Here is a 6,439-nt window from a genome sequence, read left to right as displayed (position 1 = left end):
TCTGAAGTAAAGGCTTGACTACATTAGGTGTTTGGAGCAGTTTTTGAACAGTGTTTTCTGCTGGAGATGGTAAGTCCCTTTAGGGTGGACTTTTTCACTTTGTAAATCTATAGAATGCACAAAAAATAACAGGAAAGGGAAAAAAGCATAATGAGCACTTTATTCATGTTTGTAGTTATTTGTTATTTTGGTTGAAATGGGTAATGTGTAAGTGTTATTAGATTATTTAAGTAATTTAATATATTGTTCAAAATAAAAGCATATTGATGAGCCTTTGAGAAATATTGAGTCTCACAAACTTTATTCAAATGCAGTCATTTCACAGGTGGTAAAACATTTTCAAGTTATTTATTTACAATTATTTACAATTTGGATTTACATTATTATTTTATTACATTACTTCCATATCTAGTCTGAGCTAAGCACAGACAAGCCAGATTCGACGCTGCTGCGTGGTGTTAGCACATGATCACACTCCCCGTCCTCCTCATCAAAGTAGCCTGTGTAATTCATATCTGGCAACAAAAAACTATCCTGAGGTGCAGCAGACACAAAGTACTCAAAGTCACCACACACCTCATGAATTATCCTCAGAATTTCTTGGGCATGTTGTTTATTAAACACGGGGAGATTCTGCATAATGTATGTTAGGTCTAAGGCCCATTCGTTTAGCCACCAACGGAGCAAGCTGATATCTCAGACTTTTGCCGAATCCAGTCGGCAAGACCGCGACAACATCGTTTTTAGATATGAAGGCTTCGAGTGCTGTTCTTTGCTCGGGTTTTAACAAAAAGGAAATCTTCAAATCGCTTAAAACAGACGCAATAGCTGATTCGAACGAGTGATGTTCCGGGTGTTCGGGTTCCAAGGCGGCAGCCATCTTTGTTATGTTGAAAATCTGCTTCAACGTCGCTGCGGCGCTATCGTCATCGCGTAAAGCCCGCCTCAGCGGTTGTGATTGGTGCCTCAATTTTGTGAACACTGGAAATGGGTTTGAATGGGCTCTTCGCCAGACTGACTTGCAGAGCAAATCTCAAATTTGCCGGAAGTCCGTCAGGGTTTACCCAGGCTAACTTCAAACACCTGTGGCTGTTTTTACAAGCTGTCTGCTTTCCCTCTCGGTTTATCAAAAAGGGGGAATGCCAACACTCATGTCAATCACTTTTTCTACAGGGACGATCTGTCAGTTTTGGTTTTACTTGCGGTTTCATTCTCACACCTACACACAGATGTACAGTCAAAACAAATCTTCCTGAGGAAATTTGTCTGAAAGGATCCTTATTATTGGCACGACATGAGCCACCCTGCCCTAAAAGGTAGTGTAATGAGAGCACCAATGTTGATCATACTTGATAAGGAAACCCACTCAGCTGCAGCCGTCAAGTCATACGGTACTTCAAGACTAAATAAACCGTCTGGCAGACTTTTTTAAAAACTCTGAAATCCCCCCATGCAAACACATGTATGTGAGCCATGAGATCATTCAGTTCAAAAATACATTCAAGAAATCATTACTTGACCAATACAGAGAAGAATAGACCAAAACATAGGAATGGAACTGTAATGTAAAAGATATCGTTGTATATTGTTGCCTTGCGTAAGTTATTGTAAGAACTGAAAGATTGTATGCTGCCTTTGCATATCTATTTGTTTTGGAATAATATGATATTGTGAAGTAGGGGCAGGACCAAATAAGGTATTTGCTTTTTTTTGGTTTCTGGTAAATTCTGATTGTTTTATTTTGTGGTTTTAATTTAAATTTAATTTTATGTTGATTGTTCGAGATAAAAATAAATAAATAAAAAAAAATGTATGTCAAGAATATAAAAATACGGAGTCTATTCTCATGTTAACCCAAAATAATTTTTCAAAAGAAATGAAGAAAAAAAAAATAAACTTGAAAACCCCAGTCAACGTCAATTGAAGTTCAGAGCATGGGTGGATTATGTCACAATTGGCTCCTTGGTACAGACAGCATGAACAGCAACAGTTCCCACCACCTCTCCTACGTAGGAGAAAGACACAGACTTGCTTTTTCCTCTTTTTGTTAATGTCTCTTTGTCGGTATGCAGCTTTTTTCGGTTTTGTGTTTCTTTGTGGTCACTTTGTGTTTTTTGAAATAGTTTTTCCCCTGTTTGTAGCTTTTTCTCATCTCTTTGTAGTTGTTTTAAGTTTCTGTCTGTCATTTTGCATCTCTTTGTGGTCAGGATGTGCGTCCCAGATAAAGGCCAGGGGGCCCCAGACACTTTGGGCCCCTGGGCATGTAGCCGGTAGGCCCCGTTCAGAAATCCGTCCATGGTTCATGCCAGCGATTTAAGCAAGTATCCATCCAGAACTACCTGTTCTGTCAGCAGAAACAGCTCCTTAAAGCTTTAGTGCTTAACGTTTTGATATTAACGAACGTCCGTTACATTCAAGCCATTACCAAATGAGATGCTACAAAGCTAATTAAGACTATCAGCTCCACACAACTCTCTTTGGATTTCTCAGTATGACTATGTTCAGAAGATTGTTTCTTCCGGCGACTTTCCCGCGCAGAAACTCTGAAGATTATTCCGTCTTCTGAAGAGTCCATCATGTTTGTGTAATCCTCCGTGTCCTCCTTGGCTACTAGCAACTGCGTGGAGGAGGGATGGAGGTGGTGCGCGATCACGGAAGGCTTGTATCATGTGGACGTGCCGACAGTTTTGTTGACATTACTTAGAATTCCTCATGGGGGGGACAGAAACTACGCACTATAGCTTTAATTTATATATATATATATATATATATATAGCTTTAATGTCGCCGATTTGTGGTTTTGTGCTCTTCTGTTTGGGATCAGGCACCGATATCGTTTTAGCACCGGTGTTAGGAAACAAGCCATCAAGACTGTTTTGTGGTTTCGTATCCTATATTGTCATTTCCCATCAGGACATGAACATGTTTTTATTCACCAACTGATTAATCTTATTCCCCTACAGCTGCCTGTAGAAACAACCATGTCTCCTTGAAATGTTTATTTATAACTTTTAATTAACAGATCTGGCAACTCGAACATTTTTGCTTTTGAACGTTCACCGACAATATTTTTCAGTCTTTTCCCTACCAAAATATCTGATCCTGCGACACGAAATCTGCTACAACTACAGAATTATTCAACATTGTCATGGTTATGTTAAGGCACTAGTAGCCCTGGGTGCAACATTTGCACGTTAGCTCAAAACACAAAGTACAGCTGAGGCTGATGGGGATGGCATTAGTGTTGCAGGTATTTGGTCATACACCAAAGACATTTTAACCTGGTGGTGGTGGTGGAAGAAGAGCGATGGGGGATCACTAGAGTTATTACAATTCCTCCTCTGGACACCATCAATATATGCTATTAACCAGACCTGGCAGTTTGTACAGGAGAAGAAGTGGGCTCTTTCATCCCCCCCCTCCCGCATGTGCAGGAGTGAGTTTCCTGTGAGAGAATGGTTGCCAGTTGCAACCTTCAGATAGCAAACACTGGGAGTTTGTTTTAGATATCTGGCTTCCATCTACCATCCTTTTAAAATTTGTAAGCAAATACATATCCATTTGGCTGCTTTGACCTCAGGTGTCTGGTGTCGTGCATGCTGGCTCACCGGAACACTTAAAACCTTGTGTAACCTTGTCCTTCGGGTCCCGGTGACCCAAAGGACAACACAAAAGCACCTTAGTGCTTGTTTGTACAGCATTTTGGTCAGCTTAAACCAGGCACGGTGCCAGGATTCCAGTTTTGGATGGGCCAGACCAATTGTGGGTGGGCCTTAAATTAAAAACGTTATCAAATCCCTGTTTAACCTAATAAAAATGACTGGCTAATATACTGTTATTTATATTATATGTGCTTACATAATAAAGATTGTAATAGCTTGATGCTATTTATATGTTGTTGCATTGTGAAAAGGTTTGGTGCAAAGGACGGACCTATCCGCGATCGCTCTCCTTGGTTCTGCCCAAAAGAAGAGCGCTTTGGACTCTCCATTACCACCATACCTGGCTGTGCTATAGCGCATCTCTCCTAACCTAAGGCCTATCGACTGTAAAAGTGGTCAGGAATCTAATATTTTCCCCAAAACATAGTTTAGTTCTGCTCGTATAACATGAGGCCGAATATTTCACAATTCTTTTCAATTGTTTTAAGTTTTCAACAATATACAGATCAACAAAACTGCCCGACAGTTTCAATCAATACTCGGCCACAGAACATGTTCATTGACAACGTCATCTGTCATGTAAAACAAGACTCAACGTATTTCCTTACTTTAGTGTGATGATTCATGTTAAAAACATGTTTAACAAAAATAAATAAATCGCATAAATAGCCCTAAAGCATTATTGGCCATAACAAGAGAAAACCATGAGGGAAAAAACAACTTGACAACAGTAACAAGCTGTTATAGAAATAGAACTGCGCCTTCAGCTTCTGTAGCGGGTTATGAATTGATTATTTGAATCCATATATCTCATATAACGACATAATACAATACAGGCAGAGTAGCCACATACCTTACTGTTATCCTCTGGCGGTCCTACACAATTAAACTCCCTAAAGAAGAAGTAACTGGATACTTTAGCACTGGTTGAGTTGCGGGCTCATCCACGGAAGACCGATCCACAGGGCTATATCTGTAGGAGCTATATCATCCACTCGCGAGGCAGAGGCAAAGGCAAAGGCACTAGCACCGGCGCTAGCCGCGTTAGCCGCGTTAGCATCCTGCGGTGTCCGAGACAAAGATGTGCTCGGCGTTGTGGATCTCAGCTCTCCTTCATCTCCTGGTTGCAGCAATGACTCTGAGAACATTTGTGCATGTTTAAGGTACCTAAACAACGGCTGTTGCAACCTTGTCCTTTACTGGATATGATTTTCACACTCTCAGATCACTGGGAGCTAGCCTAGCATACCGACAAGCTACATCCGATCCGAACCTCACTGTCTGCTGAACTTGCGCAGAAACATAAAAATAGACATGACCAGTTTTTTTAAATTGTTTTTGAAAACTAAACATTTAGACAATTTTAGCACAAATTATGACATTATTTGCCGATTTTTAATAATTCTTCACCAAATTATAATATATTAATTAATTAATGTTTTTTGAGGAAATGTTTTGGGTGGGCCTGTTGAAAAGTGGGTGGGCCTAGGACCGTCAGGCCCACCCATTATGCCGTGCCTGGCTTAAACTGTGTTTAAATGTGCTCTTTAGAGAGCAATTTAGAGAGCAGTTCTCAACAAAATAAACAGAAGGACATAAACCTTGTGTTGTCACTGGGACCCAAAAGGACAACACAAAGGCTAAAGCCTCTGAACACCCCATACAGGTTATCTTAATAATTCTGGCTGATTAGACCTGTGCTCATGTTAAAAGGTGGATGGGAGTTTAGATGGGGAATTGAGAAAATTAGGTCACAAATCTCTACCAATTAGAATGATAAATCTGTCATTTGTCCCGCCCTAACAGCGACAATGCTATCAGGAGACTCCGTCTATATCAGAAATATGGGTTTCCTTTTAACTACCTAATTTTAATTACCCAAAAATAACATGGATGATTCCACACCTCGCGCTTCGCAAGTACAACAAAAGATAGGAGCTCTACTTTTCATTGACTTTTGGGTGTTTTATAAAAAAAGAAAAAGAAAAATTGCATTTGAAAAAAAAAAGTTTAAAAACCAGACTGAACATTGACATTTACCCTTCTGTAATTATCCTTCCTTCAATATGAGTCTAAATAATTAATAATTTCTGCTTTTTAACTCAAGAATTAGGTATAATTGCCTATAAATGAGGTGTATTGACCATGAATTCCAAAAATGTAGTAAATGTAGAACTGGTAACAAGTTGGGGTTAGTGGTGTTCATACATGGTAGTGAAAAGAAGCGTGAAAACGTCAAAAAAAGAGCCAAAAAACATTGAAAGAAAGAGACAAAAGTGTTGATAAAAGAGACAAAAACATCAAACAAAGCATTAATTTTTCAGGACGACAAGTACAGAGTCGACTGGAAGACAACACAAGGGTGTTTTCCATTTGCCTAATTATGATCCCCCCACCTTCTCCTCTCTTCTCTGTTTGTCTTCCTCACACATAGGTGTATCCTGTTTTTCAAACGGCACGCAGCCCTTCACCGGATGTCCATTTGGTAGCGATTGGTCCCTGCAGCTGATCGGATGGGCCTGTAAAAGCAGTGGGTTACTATGGAAATCACCATTTACTGCAATACATTCGTAGTACCTGCTGCGTGTCAGCTTTTACAGCTCGGTTTTATTGCTGCGTTTAAAAATTGAAAACATTTACAAATCTAAACGTTCATGTTTCCATCAAAACATATCAATGCAGGTAGGCCTTAAAATACAGGATCTGCACTCTTATTTATATGTTAGGCCTGGAAAAGATTATTCATATTATAGTTGATTTCCTTTTGAAGGCTGTTT

This window comes from Perca flavescens, chromosome 14 (genome assembly GCF_004354835.1).
Source record: "Perca flavescens isolate YP-PL-M2 chromosome 14, PFLA_1.0, whole genome shotgun sequence".
In the NCBI taxonomy this organism is placed as follows: Eukaryota; Metazoa; Chordata; class Actinopteri; order Perciformes; family Percidae; genus Perca; species Perca flavescens.
Note: the sequence above shows the minus strand (reverse complement) of the source record.